Below are 22,867 nucleotides of genomic sequence, written 5' to 3'. Positions count from 1 at the left end.
GCTAGGCAAATTGTGTGGGCATCAGTTGGATTCTTTGGGTTTAATTCATAACCCACAAGATTCTTATCCTTAGACATGTATGGCAGTAAAATAAGTATTTCGGAAAAGGCTTAATGTACAGTGTAAAATATATCCTATGAGGACCATTAAGTGGAGTTACCCATAGCTATTGAAATAAATATTTCTACAAAAAAAAAAGGCACAAAAATTTTAGGAGTTTCTTCTTCACACTATAACCCAAGGAGGATAGTTTGTTGTTCAATATAGTCTTAAGGGATCCTGGTGATTGGCAGCTCTGTCATCTTCAATGTATAGTTTCCAGTGAACTTTATTTTATCATTCAGCGGAGGGAAAGAGCATGGAAGGAAAAGATATGGAGGGTTTAAGCAGGTCAATCTGGCAACCATTTCTACTTAAGCTCCATTGACTAAAACATTCATATGGCCCACCTAACTGCAAGGGAGTCTGGGAAATAGAGTCCATCTCTAGGCCTAGTGAGAAAAGAAAATTAAGTCTCTGCTTCATGAGGTTAAACCAGAGTTAATAAGTACATAAATAACAGTTTAAAATAATATGAGTATGGTTTAATATTAAGGATGATCCATATTAACACAGAAACTGATGAAATTGATTCATTGCTTTTACTTTTTCCTATAAACCACACTTACAATATGTTCAACATCGGGAGCCTATTCATAGTAAATAGCAAAATTTTTCCCTTGAGAAAAATAGTATAGGTCACTCTTTTGGTGGAAAGAAACTAATATTGAGAAAAATTAATATATTCTGAAGATATCTATTTTTTTTTCTATAATTCTTCAGTAGTTGCACTTGTCTTTGACTTTGCTTGGTAAAGTTTGCATTGCAAATTTGCCACTAGACATGGTTCTTGTGGGAAGAGCATCAGCAGACCTGTTCCAGTGTCATGCCCCAATTAAATATTTGGCATATGCACCAACCATGATAATCAAACTGTATCCCTAGGTATTAAAATCTTACATGGAATAATACAAGGAAAGAATGTTATGAACAGCTAATTCTGGTTAATTATGATGTCAGTGCCCTGAATAAGAAGTACTGAGTTCTCCTGCTGAGATTGATGATCTCACTTGTTTTTTGTTTGTTTGTTTGTTTTCGTTTTTTTCCCATCCTCAAATCCTAGTTTTTAGGCATTTTTTTTCATATAGCGAGTTGGTATCTCTCTAATCAGATATTTCAATTCTTTTTTTTTTTTAAGATTTTATTTATTTATTTGACAGAGATCACAAGTAGGCAGAGAGGCAGGCAGAGATAGACAAAGAAGCAGGCTCCCCGCTGAGAATAGAGCCCGATGTGGGACTCGATCCCAGGACCCTGAAATCATGACCTGAGCCGAAAGCAGAGGCTTTAACCCACTGAGCCACCCAGGCACCCCTCAATTCTTATTTTTTAAACTGATTTTTGCTTAAGTTAAATTCAGATCTTTTGCTCTTATGTAAGGAAACTAAAACACCATCTGAAATCCACCTAGCTAGAGCTATCCAGGGAAAATATAAGACATTAGACACACATTTGCAGTTAAAAGGCATACTATTTTAGCAACTGTAATCAACTAGTTTTTTATTTGCAAATAATTATGAAATAAATTAATAAGTATCATTGTGGGGGATATATGTTTTTACTGGTTCCAGATAGTACCCAAGTGGGCCAAAAAACTTAAATAAATAAATAAATATCACAAGATTCTGTAGAAAGCGAAACTAAGCCTGTCTGTACAGGAACATGCCAAATTTCTCAGTGATACATGATTTTCAAATATCTATTACACGTAAGGTTTAGGAACAAAAAATCCTATTTTCAGGAATCAAAAGCTCACTGGGTTTATGACTTCAACTTTTACCAGAAGGAGAAATTAGTAAATGCTGTTGACTATCTGCCTACTTATTTTCTAGAAACTCTAGTTTTGACCTTGAGAGCATACTATAAAATTTAATTTTTTAGGCCAAGAGACATTAGTTAACAATTAAAATTCTTATGTTGCAACTATATTTAGTTTTATGACTTAAAAATATTTAATTGGCAGGTACACTGAGGCTCTTTACAATGGGTTTATCTTTATAAATCATTAATAAAAATTAAAAACATTATTTTAATTTCTAAGCAATTTAACTGTCCAAGTTTTATGTCTTCCATGGTCATATTTTTGTCAGAAAACTAAGAAAAGCATTTATAAGAGATGAATATAATCATAGTTAACACAAAAAATCTAAGAAGAATGAATTAAAATGATTAAACCAGCAATGTCAAAATTAACATTTTAGAAGAAAAATTATTTTGTGATTAACAAGTGAACTACTCATTTTGAATGCACATTTATAGTAAAAGGTTAAGGCTATTATATATGTATGTCAATCTCAGGTATGATGATATTAATATTCTAAGCTCAGAAACATCTATCTAACACACATGACAATGAAACCACTGTAAACATTGACTCCACAGTCAAGAACCCCTAGCACTTAGAAAAATTTGATTTAGCTATTTGGGCCATATCATGAAATCGAGAGTTTCACTAGTGGCACGCCATTAATATTTGGATAATTTTCACCACTTCCATAGTGAAGATAATAATGTTAATTCAAAACATTCTCCCAATCTCTCCCTCTATTGTTTTGTTTTCTCTATCTCTCTTACCTACCTGCGAAACCAGTCTAACTCAATGCTTACGTTTGCAAATCTGCAATTCCAACATTTGGATTTTTCTTAATGCTTGACATTTACTAGGTATCTGCTGCATCCTTAGTTGTATCTTAGAAACTCCTTGCTTATACTCCTTTTTAGCACATTTTCTGTTCTTTTTCCTCAGATCTTCATTACCTTGTATACTTCATATACAATTTAATTCAAGTGGCACTTCCTCAGAAAACTTGTCTCTGGTCCAACCTAAAAAAAAAAAAGAAAATCCTGTACCAGTTGTTCTCTACCATAGCATCAATATCATTTTTCTCATAACTCCTATCAACTAGTAAGCTTATCCTATATGCTGATTTACTGTTGTTTTTTTTTTTTTTTTCCTGTCTTTTTAGAGTAAAACATAGGCTCTTTGAGGGTAGAGATATTGCCACGCATCCACATATGGGAGAATAGCCCCGGATTCATAGTAGATGTTCAAAATTTTATGTTGATGGCTGCAGCCAGTCTTGACTTGAGCAATTTAAATCTTCTTTAAGCCTCTTATTTCCTTCCTCTGAATTGGAACAAATCACACTGTTACTCTATCACGGTGTGAATTTGAGAATTAACTGACATATTTGTATAAGAATGTTTACTACAAAAGGCTAGACATATGCAAGTGGTGTGTTGTAATGATATGCAGGACCCAGCTCCAAGCTTGTTAACAGCTATTAAATTTTCAGAAACTTTGTCAGTTGGCTGACATCATGTTATAGGTTGAGAGTGGCCACAGTAGATGTACATATATCATGGAAAGCAGAAAATGCTACAGATCAGGGCCATTTATTCTAAAAGATCTGGTTGTTAATTATTTACCAGTACATCAGTAAAATCCAATCTACATTAATAATAGGTCTTTTAAAAATCCATTCTATAAAGAGTACATTATGCAGAAGTAGAAAATTTAACGGTAATAACCTCATGGATTAGGAACCAAAATAATATTGAGAATATAGCTTTTAATCATATTTTAATCATGGACTTGTAACTAAGTTACAATATACTTATGTCAACAAATCAGCTATTTTAAAATTAATTTATTTTTATTAAGTTTTTAAAATTTATTTATTATTGTTATCATTTTTTTTAAGTAGGCTCCAGGCCCAATGTGGAGCTGAAACTGATGAGCTTGAGATCAAGAGTCACATGCTCTACTGACTGAGCTAGACATGTTGCCCTATTTTTTATTTATTTTTTAAATTTTAATTCCCATATAGTTAAAATACATTGTTATATTAGTTTCAGGTGTACAATATAGTGATTTAAGAATTTTGTACATTACCCAGTGCTCTTCATAATAAGTGTACCCTTTAATTCCCATCACTTGTTTTCACCCATGCCTCCTCCCACCTCCCCTCTGGTAACCATCAGTTTGTTCTCTACAGTTAAGAATCTGTTCCTTGGTTTCTCTCTCTTTTTCCCTTCTTGTTTGTTTTGTTTCTTAAATTCCACATAAGAGTTAAGACATATTCAAGGCATGTTGTGTTTACGTATGGTCATTTCAAGGGAACATTTATAAAATGTAAAATCTTACTATTCTCACCCAAGCCTTCTTAAAATCCTAAGATAGTGCTTCTACTATTTCACTAGGCATTAGAATCACATAGAGAGCTTAGAGAATTCAATACCCAGGAGCCAATGCCCATAACCAATTAAATCTGAACTTCTGATGATAGAATCTAGATTTCAAGTATGTTTTTAAGTTCCCAAGTGATCCAATATACAAAGTTAAGATCCACTATCCTAAGTCATGAAAATCTTTTAAAATTGGCAGCATTCCAAAAAAAAAAAAAAAAAAAGGAAAATCCAGAATACACCAGCTCTCTTTACGTCTTGAAGAACTGGAAAATCAACAACAAAGTAAGACAACCCCATGCACAAGAAGGGAAATAATCAAGATTAGAGCAGAAATCAATGAGATAGAAACTAGAGATACAGTAGAACACATCAATGAAACTAGAAGCTGGTTTTTTGAAAGAATCAATAAGATCAATAAATCATTGGCAAAACTAGTCCAAAGTAAAAGAGAAGGGACCCAAATTAATAAAATTATGAGTGAAAAGGGAGAGATGATGACTAATACTAAAGAAATAGAAACAATTATCAGAAATTATTATCAACTGTTATATGCCAATAAGTTAAGCAATGTAGATGAAATGGATGCATTCCTGGAAACCTAGAAACTTCCAAAACTGAATCAGGAAGAAATTGACAACATCAATAGACCAATATCTAGTACCTAGATTGAAGCAGTGATCAAAAACCTCCCAAAAAACAAGAGCACAGGACCTGACAGATTCCCTGGAGAATTCTACCAAACATTCAAAAAAGAAATAATACCTATTCTCCTGAAGCTGTTTCAAAAAAAAAAAAAAAAATAGAAACAGAAGGAAAACTTCCAGACTCTTTTTATGAAGCCAGCATTACCCTGATGCCCAAGCCAGGCAAAGAGCCCACCAAAAAGGAGAATTTCAGACCGATATCCCTGATGAATATGGATACCAAGATCCTCAACAAGCTCCTAGCTAATATGATTCAACAGTACATTTACAAGATTATCTACCCTGACCAGGTGGTATTTGCCTGGGATGCAAGTGTGATTCAACATTCACAAATCAATCAATGTGATAGAACAAATCAATAAGAGAAGAGAGAAGAAACACATGGTCCTCTCAATTGATGCAGAAAAAGCTTTTGACAAAATCTAGCAACCGTTCCTGATTAAAATGCTTCAAAGTATAGGGATAGAGGGAACATTCCTGAACTTCATAAAATCTATCTATGAAAGACCCACAGCAAATATCATCCTCCATGGGATAAAGCTTGCAGCCTTCCCGTTGAGTTCAGGAACACGACAAGGATACCCACTGTCACCACTCTTGTTCAACATAGTATTAGAAGTCCTAGCAACAGCAGTCAGACAACAAAGAGAAATAAAAGGTATCCCAATTGGCAGTGAAGAAGTCAAACTCTCTCTCTTTGCAGATGACATGATTCTTTATATGGAAAACCCAAAAAACTCCACCCCCAAACTACTAGAACTCATACAGCAATTCAGTAATGTGGCAGGATACAAAGTCAATGTACAGAAATCAGTGGCTTTCTTATACACTAACAATGAAAATACAGAAAGGGAAATTAGAGAATTGAGTCCATTTACTATAGCACCAAGAACCATAAGATACCTGGGAATAAACCTAACCAAAGAGGTAAAGGAACTGTACTCGAGGAACTACAGAACACTCATGAAAGAAATTGAAGAAGACACAAAAAGATGGAAGACCATTCCATGCTCTTGGATCAGAAGAATAAACATTGTTAAAATGTCTATACTGCCTAGAGCAATCTATACTTTTAATGCCATTCCGATCAAAATTCCACCTGTATTTTTCAAAAAGCAAATAATCCTAAAATTTGTATGGAATCAGAAGAGACCCCGAATCGCTGAGGAAATGTTGAAAAACAAAAATAAAACTGGGGGCATCACGTTACCTAATTTCAAGCTTTACTACAAAGCTGTGATCACCAAGACTGCATGGTACTGGCATAAAAACAGACACATAGACCAGTGGAACAGAGTAGAGAGCTCAGATGTGGACCCTCAACCCTATGGTCAATTAATCTTCGACAAAACAGGAAAAAATATACAGTGGAAAAAAGACAGTCTCTTCAATAAATGGTGCTGGGAAAACTGGACAGCTATATGCAGAAGAATGAAACTCGCCCATTCTCTTACACCGTACACAAAGATAAACTCAAAATGGATAAAAGACCTCAACGTGAGACAAGAATCCATCAGAATCCTAGAGGAGAACATAGGCAGTAACCTCTTCGACATCGGCCACAGCAACTTCTTTCAAGATGTGTCTCCAAAGGCAAAGGAAACAAAAGCAAAAATAAACTTTTGGGACTTCATCAAGATCAAAAGCTTTTGCACAGCAAAGGAAACAGTCAACAAAACAAAGAGGCAGCCCACGGAATGGGAGAAGATATTCGCAAATTACACTACAGACAAAGGGCTGATATCCAAGATCTTTAAAGAACTCCTCAAACTCAACACACACAAAACAGAAAATCAGGTCAAAAAAAAAAAAAAAAAAAGGCAGAAGACATGAAAAGACACTTCTCCAAAGAAGACATACAGATGGCTAACAGACACATGAAAAAATGTTCATCATCATTAGCCATCAGGGAGATTCAAATCAAAACTACATTAAGATACCACCTTATACCAGTTGGAATGGCCACAATCAATAGAAAAGAAACAAGTGTTGGAGAGGATGTGGAGAAAGAACAACTCTCTTACGCTGCTAGTGGGAATGCACATTGGTGCATCCACTTTGGAAAACAGTGTGGAGATTCCTTAAAAAATTAAAAATAGAGCTACCTTATGACCCTTCAATTGCACTACTGGGCATTTACCCCAAAGATACAGATGCAGTGAAAAGTAGTGCCATATGTACCCCAATGTTCATACCAGTAATGGCCACAGTCACCAAACTGTTGAAAGAACCAAGGTGTCCTTCAGCAGATGAATGGATAAAGAAGATATGGCTTATATATACAGTGGAGTATTATGCCTCCATCAGAAAGGATGAATACCCAACTTTCATATCAACATGGATGGAACTGGAGGAGATTATGTTGAGTGAAATAAGTCAAGCAGAAAGAGTCAATTACCATATGGTGTTACTTGCTTGTGGAGCATAAGGAATAACATGGAGGACATTGGAAGATAGAGAGAAGTGAGTTTGGGGAAATCAGAGGTGGGGTGACAAACCATGAGAGACTGTGGACTCTGAGAAACAAACTGACGGTTTTGAAGGGGAGGCGGGTGGGAGTTTGGGTGAGCCCGGTGGTGGGTATTAAGGAAGGCATGTATTTCATGGAGAACTGGGTATGGTACATAAATAATGAATTATGGATCACTGAAAAAAATTAAATTAAATTAAAAAAGGGCAGTATGTTTAAAAAATGTAGATATAGATATGGATAGAAGTTTGGATGGAATATTTCTACTTAAACTTTATGCCAGTCAAGTTAAACTTTTGTAGATATATTATCTCTGAAATGTGTTTGGTTGAAACCCAAGGAAGATAAATGAACACTCTTCCAAGAAGTGGTTTCATTTGCCAAACACCACCACTTCCATAAAAAAAAAAAAAAAAAAAAAAAAAAAAAAAAAAAAAAAATTCAATAAAATCAATTCTTGGAATCATTATAACTTTTAAGAATAAGAATTAAAGCACTATGCTGCAGGTATTATATGTAGCTCTAGCAAATATAATGGAAATACTTGTACTCATTTCATTATGAACGATATTATTTCTCAAGACACCTGTTCACAATTTTAAACATATATTATGGCAGACTGGCTTATCCATTATCTTCTATCACTTTCTAAACATATTGTCCTAAGTTAAGAAATCACTGCCATTATCTGCACACGGTAATCCCTAATTGTGTCAGTTAAAATGGATAAAGTGTTAATTGTTTTATCAAACATGTCAAAATATTTGAGAAAAAGTTCATGACCACTCCAAAATGTGTTTATCTATAAAGATTTACCTACATTTTAATCTACCCACTAGAACCCACCTATCTGTGGAGATTTAGCTAAACACATTTCAGGTTATCGTGTAGTTACTGTTGTTTTCTTATATGTGACACAGAATGGGTTTGAAAGCAAAAATAAAGACAACTGAAGGGTAACAAGTAGTTTCAAGAAACTTATCACAAATGCATTTCTATTGTTATCCCTGTATTATAGGAACTTAGTATATTTTATCTTCTAATGTTATATATCTTGGTATATATTTTCTAAGCTGAGCCAATGGGGACCCATGAATGAAAGATTTTAACATCATTGCTCACTATTTGTTGCTTTGAAATGACAAAAGTTGAAGAGACAGGATTTTTTTTTTTTTTTTTTTGAGAGAGAAAGAGTGGGCAGGGGGAGAATAGAGAGGGAGAGAGAGGATCTTCAGTGGACTCTGTGCAATGAGGAGCCCAAAGTGGGGCTGGACCCTAGTCTGGATCTCACAACACTAAGATTATGAGCTGAGCCAAAATCGAGAGTTGGACGCTTAACCAACTGAGCCATGCAGGCATCCCAAATAGACAGCATTTAAAAAGCAAACTTCTTAGTCACTCCCTTTTTCTCTAAAAACCACAATGAAGTTATCTTCTTTTATATATGATACAGATTTAGAACAATGTTACATTGTAAAACTGTGTACCTTGTAGAATGCTCCAATTTAGTTTGCTTTCAATTAGTTCTTATGATAGGTTAAAAACTTGCTTTAAAAAGCATTCCTTTTATGTGAAGTTTAATAGATACTGTTTAGAAACCCCTGCTTAAACTAAAGAAATATTTTAAGTTTCATATCAAGTAGTTTCTATATTTATTCTATTCCACATCATTTTTTTTTGTATGATTTGAAGCATGTTCTTGGGAAATTTATTGGTTCCTCCCAACATAAAAATAAAGAAAACATAAAATTTTAAAATGCTAAGAAATAACTTTAAAATGTTTAGAGGATCAGGGTGCCTGGATAGCTCAGTTGGCTAAGGGTTTGACTTTGATTTCAGCTCAGGTCTTGATCTCAGTATAGTAAGATTGACCCTGCATCAGGCTGGGCATATTAGGCTGTTGAAGATTCTCTCTCTCCTTCTCTCTCTAACCCCCCAACCCCCACCAACTTGTGCTCTCTCTGTCTCTCTCTAAAAAGAAAAAAAATAAATAGAGTTCAGAGCATCAAATTCAGTGATTTGCTAATAATTTCCAGCATATTATAGATCATGAAATATCAAAATTTACAAGATTTAAAACCGGATAATTGTTATTTTAGAAGACTGTGTAACAGGGGTAGAGAAAGAGAAACATCTTCAAAGTCCTTGACAGCCTCTGTAAACTAGGTCACCTAACACAAAGTCCAACCATTTTCCTGATGGTAGTCATAAGTTAAGTGCTTACTGAATGGCACCATCTAAATGCTTCCCAAACACTGTAAATACCAGCCCAAAATAAAAGACATATTTCTATTCAAAAGTGCTGAACCTTCTGTTTTCAGAATCATGTAAAACAATACTATCTTGAATCTCATTCTTTGCATTAGCACACTAGATTCACTTTGAACATTAAAATTAAAAATAAGTTAAATTTTATTAAAAATATGCACTTAAATGTAATGATTTCTTCCAAAAATTATACTCTTCAGATATACATAATTTTTATTTAAATTTTAAAATCATTAATTAATTATATCTATTTTTATTGAAATTCTAATATATAATTTTTGAATGTTTGAAAGAACAGAAGTGTTTTTGGAGTACATTGGTAATTATATTTTAATTTTTAATTTAATTTTATTTATACATTAATTTAATTTATATGTTAATGAAATGATACTTAAATTTTCCAATCTGGAAATATATTTACATATTGTTTATAATCCTTTACATATAAATATTTTAAAGATATTTTTATCATTTCAAAAGTATATGCTAGTAACTATTGCAAATGGAGCACAAATTAAGTAGAATCTTGATTATAATAATTAGTGGTTTTTGTCAAGATGAAAGTGAGAAAAATAAATCTTATGACAAAAATATATTTTTAATACAATATAACTTGAATATTATACAATTATTGAATCATGAAAGTTTTCATTCTTTTTTATATCCATTAATAGAGCAGCTGAACTTGTACAATAATAATTACATTAACTTTCATAAGTGGCTAAATTTTGTCATTTTAAACTGTCATATATTTATTAATTTCCTAAGACTGTTGTTACAAAGAACCACAAACTGGGTGACTTAAGTCAACAGAAATGTGTTCTCACAGTTCTAAAGGCTAGAAGTTTGAAATCAAGATTTCAGCAGGGTTGTACTCTCTCCCAAGTCTCTAAGGGAGGATCCTTGTTGGCTTCTTCTAAACTTCTAGTAGCCCCATGTGTTGCTTGGCTTACGATAGTATAATTCTAATGTTCATATGACTTCCTTTTTTACATGGCCATCTTCCTTCAAGTCTGCATGTCTCTGTGTCTTCACATGGTATTCTCCTTGTGTGTCTCTATCCGAATTTCCCTCTTCTTATTAAGACACCAGTTATCTGGATTAAGGACCACCCTAATTACATCAATTTATCTTCACTAAAGCTACAAAAACCCTATTTACAAATAAGGCTCACAGGTACTGCAGGTTAGGACTTTAACATATCTATTTTGGGGGCAGAAACACAATTCAACCCATAGCAGCATGGTTTTTAGCTTCTTGTTTTAAAGTTGTATTTCTAGAAGTAAAAGAATGCAACTTTACAAGTTTGTTAATCTAATTAAAAGTAACTTCCAAATTTTCGACATGTGGTATATGGGACTTCCTTTATCCTGCTTTACTTGACCCCCAAAATATTTAGGATGGACTATATAGCTAATAAAATTTACTGCAATTTTAAAATCTACAATAGGACTGGTGCCTGGATGGCTCAGTTGGTTAAGCCTCTACCTTTGGCTCAGGTCATGATCTCAGGGTCCTGGGATCAAGACCCGCACATTGCGCTCCAGCTGCACATAGGGCTGCCTCCTCAACTAGAGTCGTCTTCTCCCTCTCCCTCTGCCCCTTTCCCACCCCCACCCACTCACCCACCCCTGCTCATGCTAGCTCTTTCTCTCTCAAATAAATAAAATCTTTAAAATAAAAGTCTACAATAGGATAAAATAGGAGCACTCGGGTGGCTAACTTGGTTAAGCATCCAAATTGATTTTGGTTCAGGTCGTGATCTCAGGGTTGTGAGGTCAAACTCTGCATTGGATTCCCTACTCAGCAGGGAGTCTGCTTGAGATTCTCTCCCTCTTCCTCTGTCCCTCCCCCTGCTCATGTGATCTCTCTCTCAAATAAATAATAGGTAGGTAGGTAAATAGATAAATCTTTAAAATGTAAAAAGGATAAAAAGATCTGATTTAGTTTGTAAAATTTCTCATGTAGATATAGTACCATTATATTTAGTCTTGTTCCCAGTTTCTTACTGGGAAAAAACTTACTGATATTCATACTTATTTATTTTTTTAAAGATTTTATTTATTTATTTGACAGACAGAGATCACAAGTAGGCAGAGAAGCAGGCAGAGGGGGTGCGGAACCAAGCTCCCTGCTGAGCAGAGAGCCCAATGTGGGGCTCGGTCCCAGGACCCTGGGATCATGACCTGAGCTGAAGGAAGAGGCTTTAACTCACTGAGCCACCGAGGCGCCCCTGATACTCATATTTAATAAATAGTTCTTGAAATAACTTAGAAAAATAAACAATATTGCAAAATTTGGAGAGAAAGCCAGAGGGATGGGGTAGGGGAAGTAAAAGTGTCCTTTTCCTTATTAGTTTTGAGTCTTTACGGACCATGGGAAAACCTACTGCAACTTCTTTCTGTGTTTAAATTCTTACTTATTTAAAGATTTTAACACATTACATTCTGGAAGAAGGAGCTTCGATTACTTATTTCCCTCTCTGGTAGGACTTAAGGAGATCTGGAAGTGGAGGTATACAAGATCTTAAAATGCTATTGTTTTTCCTAACTTTCAGACTTCAAATCCATATATAAAACACTCCATAATAAAGAATGCACAGTGATAAGAGTCACAGAGACAATGATTTCTATCAATTCTGCTCTCCGATACATCCCTAGTGCTAGGATTCCCGGATACACGTTAGTCATTCAATTAAAGTATGGAATGAACTAATAATATACATATACTTCTCTTATGGGAAATATTTGAAACATATTTATAGCTAAGTTACTCTTCTAGAAAGCAGAATACCTAAAGGAGATCTTTTATGCACTTAATAAAATTTGTTGAAATAATGACTCAATCCCACTGTTTCATAATTATTTGTTTGTCCTTTAGTCACTGCCTCCCCTCAGGTTGATGGGTGATTGTCATATCACAGATGATAAACAGCACATATCCTGATATTTCCTTCTTTTTTAACACTCTAATGAGCTTGCATATGTAAGCAAAAGAAACTGACACAGGAGCTACAAACTTAGTGAAATGAAATTTTTAATGAGCTTCTCTTAGAAGCTTTTTTCCTTGAAGGATAATGAACTTAACATAGAGGAAGAACTGGCTCAATTTCTAATAGAAATTAGGTCAAGTCACATTTTAAATTTGTATTAAAAAAAGAAGAAGGAAAAAAGAAGAAAGTAAGAAATAGAAACAGTTGCATGCTACTTTAAATTTTTATTAAATCATATTATTAAGGAAAGCACCCAGACATTTATCTGTTCAGACTATTTCATTTTTAACATGCTTTAAGCAAAAAGGATAGGCTTGATTTTTTAATAAACTTTTTAGAATTTAGAACAGCTTCAGATCTACAGAAATATTTCAGATATTAAAGAATTCCCATATACTCCAAACTGAGTTTTCCTTATCATTAATAGCTTGCATGATATGGCATATTTATTATAGTTAATGAATCAATATTGATATAACACCATTAACTGAAGCCCATTGTTTATTTGGATTTTCTTAGATTTTGTCTATCTGTTTGCTGTTCTAATATTCTATCCACATGACATTTAGTTACCATGTCTCCTTAGGCTCTTTTAGGCTGTGAGAATTTCTCAGATTTTCCTTGATAAGGATAACCTTGCCAGTTTTGAGCAGTACTAGTCAGGTTTTTTATAGAATGTCCCTCAATTGGGATTTGTCTGATCTTTTTCTTTTCCTTATGTTTAAATATAGATTTTTTTTAATAGACTGCAGAGATACAGCCCAATCTTATGGTAAGTATCATTACCTACTAACAACAGTACATACTATCAATATGAATTACACTATTTTCATTGACCATGGTCACCTGGCTGAGGTAGTGTTTGTCAGGTTACTCCACTGTAAAGTTACTCTATTTAGCCCTTCTACAGTGTACGTATTCCTTGGATAGAAATTCATAAGTGCAGCTCACATTTATGGAGAAAGAATTTATGCCCTAATTCCTTCATGTTTATGTAAATGACTTAGAATTATTCTGCATGGGACATTTGTCTATTCTCCCTCATTTATTTATTAAAAAATCATTTAGGTCACTATGAACTCATGGATATTTATTTTATACTTTGTGTTATACTGCAATATTTATTTAATTTGTTGATCAATCTTTTTTTTTAATATAGCTTTGTTTATTGGGAACTTTTTCATTTGACTACTATGTCCCTTCGACATGCATACATTGGTATGTGCTTATGTGTGTGTGTGTGTGTGTGTGTGAGTGTATAGTGGGTGTATATGTGTGTTAGCACCATAAGATGCTCCAGGTTCATTTTGCATCCTCCCAGCTCAATCCTAGAATGAGCTATTTCTCTGAGAAGCTGTATTCCCTGATACTGGAGAATGGTATTAGAAATCTATTTTTCGGCGCTTGATGGCTTATCACTACTGGAGTGCCATGTTTCTGGATTCTCTCAGCTGAGAGTAAAGAAATGTGTGTGTGCATACTAACTCACATATGTAGACATAAGCATAAAAATTTCTATATCTAACCATCTGATCTATACTGATCTAAACAAGAGTTTTTTTTGATGTCTCCAACTCTAGTCCATTATTACCAAAAGGGTCATTCTAGTTTCCTCTCCTTGCTTATTTGTAAACAGTGAGAAACCTGACTCATCTCATCTACCTCCCATTTAGTTAATTGTTACTATACATATAAAGTAGTATCAGCACTGTTAACCTATACCCTTATAGGAAGCAACTTTGGCAACTAGAGTACATGCTTATGAGCAGTTCCTTTGTCTTTAGTCATACAGACTTCATTTCCAAACTTAGGTAGGTCAGTACTTTATCCCTCACACCTTGGTGAAGTTAGATTCACCAAAGCTGTTTCTTGAAGTTAGATTGTGTTATCACATTCTGCATTCTATCCTGCAATCTTTTGACCTCCTAAGTGATATATTTCTTTTTTAATTTGTGAATATTAAGGTTCATGCTCTGTGCTATAAAGTGTTATGAATATTGAAAAATGCATGATGTCATGTATTCACCATTGCAGTATTGTACAGAATGGTTTCAGGGCCCTAAGCAAATATTCCAAATTGGATTTTTTCCAAAGAAATTCTCTATAATTTTCATGTAATTACATATGTAGTTAAAAGTAACTAAAATGCTCTTCATTTGCTGAATGATCACTTCCTAAACAAATTGGTTAAATTCCACTCACATACACACATATACCACCACCACCAACAACAACTATATCTATATGTACATTATTTTTCTTCTTTAGAAACATGGTGTTTTATTTAAAAATATAGTCTGTATTTGCCTTTATTTTCTTAAAATATTTTATTTATTTATTTGATAAACAGAGAGAGTGTGTTTCTCAACAACAGTGAGATGGGGTGGGGGAGCAGAGGGAGAGGGACAAAGAGAATCCAGGCTGACTTTGGAGCCTGACTCCCTGCTGATCCCACAACCCCAGAATCATGACCAAGAGTCAGATGTTAAACTGACAGAACTACCGAGTCACCTTTTTGTTTGGCTCTAAATACATGTATACATGATTTTTAAAAGGATGAAATGTTTTTTAAAAAACTATTTACTAATATTTTGTATTATTCTTTTAGTTAAAAAGTAATTTTCTTTTGAAAAATGTATTTTTATTTTCATGTTTGTTTTCCCATCATTGAAAGACCATACATCAGCATAGCACAAATGTTGTCCTTCTAACATAGAGTAAGAAAAATTTCTGGGTGGTTAAAAAATTATAATAATAATGATAAAATGTGATGTTGAATAAATATCACATTTTATCATATTGACATAGGCATGTGTCTTTATATTCTAAAAAGAGTCACTGTCGAACATTAGGTTTCTAAGAATAACTATCTGGCTAAACTTTACTTTCTAAAATATAATTTTTAGGTAGTAGAAATATGTGCTAAACAATTTAGATAAACAGACCTGTACACAAACATTTGAGATATTCCTCTTCACACGGATCTATTAAGATTTTGATGGATCACTGTATCCCAACAAACACAGATTACTGTTTACCTTTCACAATAAAACCATGACCTTGATTTTGCCACTTGAAGTCAACATAATAACATCTCTCTACCTTAATTAATTTATTCATGGCTACTGTATTATTTGGAGAAGGTCCTAAGAAATGTAAATGTTCCCTGACCTCATTCTAGTACTGTTTAATAATACATTCTCATAGAAAAAAAAAAATATTCTACAACTAATATAGTAATTGGACAGGAAAGTCTTCCAGTATAAACCTCTCATTTTTTTCTTCCTGGCTAATATATGCTGTGTTTACACAACACAAACTGAAATGACATTAATGAAAATATATTAATCAATATTGTGTTACTTAAGTGTAAATCAAAATACTATTCTTGTATTGTTGCAAGTCAACTATTTAAATGCTTATATTGTATGGACATAGTCTGGTTCTTCTACTGGCAGTACTGTAAATTTCTTTCCAGCATAAACATCAGACTATCAGGGATCACTTGGCATTGATGCAAGCCCTTGATGTTGACTGTCTTCTTTGCGTAAATATGACACACCTGGCCATTGATTTTGTTCCCAAAATGATGTTTTTCATCATCTTTATTATCTAAATCATAGAAAGTGAATCAAAATTAACATAGCTTCAAAAGAACAATTTAACATCCATTTGATAATATACAGTTTAAATTTTAATAAAAACATATTTAGTAAGGTGATGAGAAAAGTGTGTACATTGTTTATAATGTGTGGACATATGTGTAATTAATATAAATACAAATAATGAGAACGAGGCAAAACTATGCATTTTTTCTCTTTAAATATACTGTTAACCAGGATTAGAAGAGGAAATTATATTTTCCAGTTTTAATTTAAAAAGTATGTAATAATAATATATGTAATGTTCACATATGAAAGGAGAAAAATAAAGCTCACAAAGATTAAGAGAAATATCCATGTGTATACAACAATAAAAGACAAATGAAGATTTTAATATTTAGCCATCTAATTCCAAAACCTGCTCTTTGGTTATATCACACCTCTGTTAGTTTATATTTTTAATAATAAGAAGAAAAATACAATGTTATATAGTAAAAGTTGAAGTGACGTAAGGATCATGTGTAGGATAAAAGTAAGAATATCCTAGAATGAACAAAGGTAACTTAAATAAGTAATTCATAGAGTTCTTAAAACCTATTTGGAAGGCACCTGGGTGGCTCAGTGGGTTAAAGCCTCTGCCTTTGGCTCAGGTCATGGTCTCAGGGTCCTGGGATCGAGCCCCGCATCGAGCCCCGAATCCGGCTCTCTGCTCAGCGGGGAACCTGCTTCTTTCTCTCTCTCTGCCTGCTTTCTGACTACTTGTGATCTCTGTCTATCAAATAAATAAATACAATCTTAAAAAAAAAACTATTTGGGATTGTTTTGCAGTAAAATGTAGTCACCAAAATTATATATATTTTATTCCATATCAATATCTCTTTGTTTCTTCATTTTAAATTTTGCAATATACAGCACTGCTATGAATTCTCACACCACTATATGGGACAAAGAAAATTGTCCCAGTTAGTAAAATTCCATTTTTATGCATAGTACTTATGTTGGGTTACTAAAAACATATAAAGTTTGAAGTCACTGAAATGGTGAAGGTAGATCCATCCAAGCCAGATGCCGGAAGGAAAAAGGATAGGGAGGCAGCCCACTCTGTAGTCCTTCAGTTTGTAAACTCTGAGTTTTTAATTCATTGAGGATGACCTAATTTTCAATGATCTCTTTAGCACATTTTACCCATTTCATCCCCATATGCTCCTAATAACTTATCTAACCTAGCTAGTACAAGTTTGCATTACTCCTGGAAACATTCTGAGAATGATAGCTTTTCCAGTGAATTAGGCATGTCTTTTATTCTTGGGGGACTTCTGTGTTTAAATGAATACTCACACGCTTCATTACAGTATCTCTAAAATACATGCAAACCCCGAGGCATACCAAATTACTGAATTAAGGTGACATAATTCTTAGAAAAAGAGTTCAGTACTTCACTCTGAAAATATACCTATGTCTCCAAGGTTCTGACTAATTTATACTGCTAGGGGAACTGCCCCAATTTACTTTGGCTTTCAATAAAATACCTCCAGCTGCCTCCAGCTACAGTTCTGATTTGGGACAGCAATACCAGTCAAATTAGTATTATCATAGTATCATTATTTTTAATAGATCCTCACTTCATCAGGGTGAAAAGATTAGGACCCAATCTGACTTGTTACATTTGTTGTTACTCAGAGTGTGCATCATGCTTCCAAATGGCAGATTAATATTAGTTTACAGCTGTACTAAAGAAACATGTTCTTTTATGTATAAAATAACACCAACTATAAAATTAGAAATTTTTTTTGTATCATTTAGTGGTCTGAGAATTCATGGAAGTATGGAAGATAGTTTAAATTAACATTGAAAAAATTGTGAGATGTTGTTATGGAATAGAATTATTTTTTGTGTGTCTATTAAATGACAGAACTGAATTCTTACCTCATGGACAAAATGAGGTAACATCATAAAATTGTATTTCTAATTGAATAACAAGGTGTCTTTTTTTCTTGGAAAAAGAAAGAATATATTCTTTTATATTATTTTAGTAGTTTTTTTTTTTTTCAAATAAAGCTAAGTTATAGAATAGTATTTATGCTGGTCTTCTTGGTAGCAGATGGCTGAGTCTGAAGTACATGGCTTTACACACCGAAAAGGAAAGAATTCTGACAATAAGAGCTAGATAAGAGGTGGAATGACTGGCTCTTGGTTTTCATTTGACTTGAGTCAATTGTTTAAAATTCTGATTTCAAATTTCAAATCCAACTCTGGGTTGATGCATTATATAACTTGAAAGCTACATATCCAAAATGTAACAAGGTCATTTAAATCTGCCAGACAACGGAAAATGTATACATGACCTTTTGTAGTGCAGGTTAAAATTAATACATAGAGAATTTATTTTCATTATCTAAAATTTACGAAAAAGTAACAAGCTGCCAATAGACAAACATCTATATTTAAAAGACTTTAACAATAAACTGGCTCTTCCTAATCAGCCAAGGTGTTATTCATACGAAGAGAAAGCCCAGCAGTCAATTTGGGTAACTTTTCTGGATTGGCGAAAATAATGTTATATCCAGAAATGAAATCTGCTCCCCTTATACTATAAAGATCAAATTTGTTATTTCTTCACTCCCCAATTCATATATTGTTTCTATGTTATCCATGAATTGGAAGTAGCTATTCCTTCTCCCTTTATATTCAAAATTAAACTTCTTTTGAGATAGAAATTTATTACTTATAAATTATTCTCCAATAATAAATACCTGTTGTGCTTTCTATGCTAAATAAAATAAAATAAATCTTGAACTCTCTAATAGTTTACTGATAATTTAAAATGATACTATTTGTGTTTCTGATTTATTCTCTCTCATTTTCCTGTTAAAATACTCAACAAAAGTCCAAAAAATAAAATTTCAAGAGTACTGTTAACAAAAGTTACTGAGCAATCATCTCTTCAATACAAGGGGACATGTTCAAACTGTATCTTAATCTTGAAGGCAAAACTGTGGAAAATTTCATACAAATCAAACTAAGATAGTTCAGTTTTCTCTGCTAATCTAACCCCTAGATGTAAATACACAAAAGTATGTTGTTGTTTTTCTTTTGCAAACCAGAGAAAAAGAACCCAATCTGGAATATTATTTTTATAAAATAGACAGTGACATAAAAATCCTCAAATGAAACTTGAGCAAATATAGATCAGTCAAAAGCAAATGGGAAAATATCAGAAATCGTGATATAAATACCTGCTATAGTGTGAAATGCATAAAATGGGGGAAAGGAGATTATGTTATTTTTATTAAACACACACTTAACAATGAAGATTTTGTAGTCACAAGCCTCTGTATCCATGTTAAAATTAGGAACACCTTGACAAATTCAGAGCTCTCTGTAATTTTACTAGAGGCATGGTTAATATGCCTCTGTTCAAATGGGACCCTATGCACAGTGGTTAAGATCAAGGCCCTGGAGCTGGATGACCTGAAATTCAACCATAGCTTCAATTTACTGAAGTTATGACCACATAAAAATTGCTTCAGCACTTTAATTCTTACTAACAATATCACAGTAAGATTACTGTGGAGATTAAATGAAACACAAATAATATACCCACTACTGCTGTCTTGTCCTTATTTAAGTATCAGGTTTTAAAGAACAGATTGATTGTGAAATATGAAAGCAATAGAAAAAACCCACAATATTCAGTAAATGAATTCAGAAAGTTGCAAGATAGAAAATGAATATGCATAATTCTGTTTCATTTCTATACACTAATAATGGACTATCAGAAAGATAAACTAGGTAAGCAATACCATTTACACTTCTATAAAAAAGAATAAAATACCTAGGAATAAATTTAACAAAGGAGGTAAAAGACGTGTATTCTGAAGGCACTGATGAATGGAACTGAAGACAACACACATAAATGGAAAGATACGCCATGTTTGTGGATTGGAAAAATTAATATTGTTAAATATCCATGTTACCCAAAGCAATCTACAGATTTAATGCAATACCTATCAAAATACCAAATACATAAACACTAAGACAAATAATCCTAAAATTTGTATGGAACTACAGGAGACCCCAAATAACAAAAACAATCTTAAGAAAGAACAAAGCTTGAGGTATCACACTTCCTGATTTCAAATTATACTACAAAGCTACAGTAATCAAAACAGTATGGTACTAGCAGACACATAGTCAATGGAACAGAGTAGAAAGTCCTGAAACAAACCTGCGCTATGTGATGACTTAATCTTTGACAAAGAAGACAAGAATATATAATGGAGATAAAAGGCAGCCTCTTCAATAAATTGTGTTGGGAAAATTGAGTAACTACATACAAAAGAATGAAACTAGACCTTTTTCTTATACCATATACAAAATAAACTCAAAATGATATTAGGCTTAAATATGAGAACAGAGGATGCCTGGGTGGCTCAGCTGGGTAAGCTGCTGCCTTCAGCTCAGGTCGTGATCCCAAGGTCCGGGGATTGAGTCCCGTATCTGGCTCCTTGCTCAGCAGGGAGCCTGCTTCTCTCTCTGCCTCTGCCTGCTGCTCTGCCTGCTTGTGTTCTCCAGCCCCCCTCTCTGACAAATAAATAAATAAATAAACAAAATCTTAAAAAAAAAATGTAAGAACAGAAACCATAAAACTCCTAGAAGAAAACATAGGCAGTAAATTCTTGGCATTTGGGTTAACAATACTTTTTTTGGATTTGTCTCCTCAGGCAAGGACAATAAAGGCAAAAGTTAAAAAAAAGAAAGAAAGAAAGAAAGAAAGAAAGAAAGAAAGAAAATGGGACTACCACCACAAACTAAAAAAAGCTTCTGTACAGTAAAGGAAACCACCAACAAAAGGAAAAGGCAACCCATGGAATGGAAAAAGATAGTTACAGGTGATATAAACAATAAAGGGATAATACCCAAAATATATTTAAAAAACTCATAGAACTCAACAACAAAAAAATAATGAAATGAGAAATGGCAAAGAACCTGAATAGATATTTCCCCAAAGAAGACATATAGATGGCCAACAGATGTATGAAAATGTGTTTGACATCACTAATCATCAGAGAAATGAAACCCATCATTAGTTCACACTGGTCAGAATAGCTATTATCAAAAAGATAAGAAATAACAAGTGTTCATGAGATGCAGAAAATAGAGAACTCTCATGCACTGTTGATGGTAATGCAAAATGCTGTAGTCACTATGGAAACAGTATGGAAATTCCTCAAAAATTAAAAATAGAAATACCACATGATCCAGCAATTCTACTTCTAGATATTTGTCCAAAGAAAATGAAAACAGTAATTCAGAAAGTTTATATGTACCCTCACATTCATTACAGCATTAATTATAGTAGCCAGGATGTGGAAACAACCTAAAGTGTCCACCAATAGATGTTCTATATGGAAAGAACATGGTATATATAGAGAGAATGCATACACACGCGCGTGCACACACACACACACACACACACACACTAGAATATTACTCAGCCATAAAAAAAGAATGAGATTTTGCCATTTGTGACAACATGGATGGACCTGGGGTACTAGGAGGATACCCTAAAGGGTACTATACTAAGTCAAATAAGTTAGACAAAGAAGGATGGGCACTGTACAATAACACTTATGTGGAATCTAAAAAACAAAACAGATCAAGAAACAAAGTGTACTCACATCTGTGAATTTTAATTCAGTAGGATTAGAAAACTGATTTGTTGTAATGCTGGGAAAACAAAACAAAAACAAAAACTGCCATGTCAAGTGTAATTTTAAACAGTCCTATTTTATCTTTTAATCTGCATGGAATATGTTCCTAAATATGTGGTTCATAGATCTAGAATGGTTGTTAAAAATGGATGTTACTGGTCAGTTTTCTCAGTTAAGAATGAGGGAAAAAAAGAAAACTTGTGAATTGTTTTTAGATTACATTCTCTCTCTCTCTGTCCCTCTGTAGGTGTGTGTGTATATTTGTGTCTGTGTGTTTGCTTTGGAAGAGCTTAATTGATTCATATATCTCATCTTAATTAAATTTTGGGGGAATGAGCACCATAACTGAAATACCAGCAAAATTACATGTATTCTTTTTTCTTTTTTTAAAGATTTTGTTTTATACATTTGAGAGAGAGAGACAGAAAGAATGAGCGTGGAGGGGGAGGGGCAGAAGGAGAGGGCTGAAACAGACTCCCTACTGATCAGGGAGCCAGAGGCAGGACTCCATCCCAGGACCCTGAGATCATGACCCTGAGATCATGACCCTCACTGGCTCCCCTACCTGTACTTTTAATATATTTTTTAAAACTTTCATTTGTTCTCTTTCTTCTCTCTCATGCATAATTAAATTAGGTAAGTAAGATACTATAATCCTTCCCATTTATTAAGTGTATGTTATAAATAGTTGTAAGATGCCATAAATGATATCTAAAACAATCTTCATAACTTTCATTATTTCATTATTTGTTTCATAAATGAGAATAATGGAGGTTAAGTATATAACATAGTATCCCTTTACTAGATGAAGACATTTTATGTAGTCT

The sequence above is a fragment of the Lontra canadensis genome, unplaced genomic scaffold, assembly GCF_010015895.1.
Source record: "Lontra canadensis isolate GAN:19392208 unplaced genomic scaffold, GSC_riverotter_1.0 scaffold1, whole genome shotgun sequence".
NCBI lineage: Eukaryota > Metazoa > Chordata > Mammalia > Carnivora > Mustelidae > Lontra > Lontra canadensis.
This window is presented reverse-complemented; position numbering follows the sequence as displayed.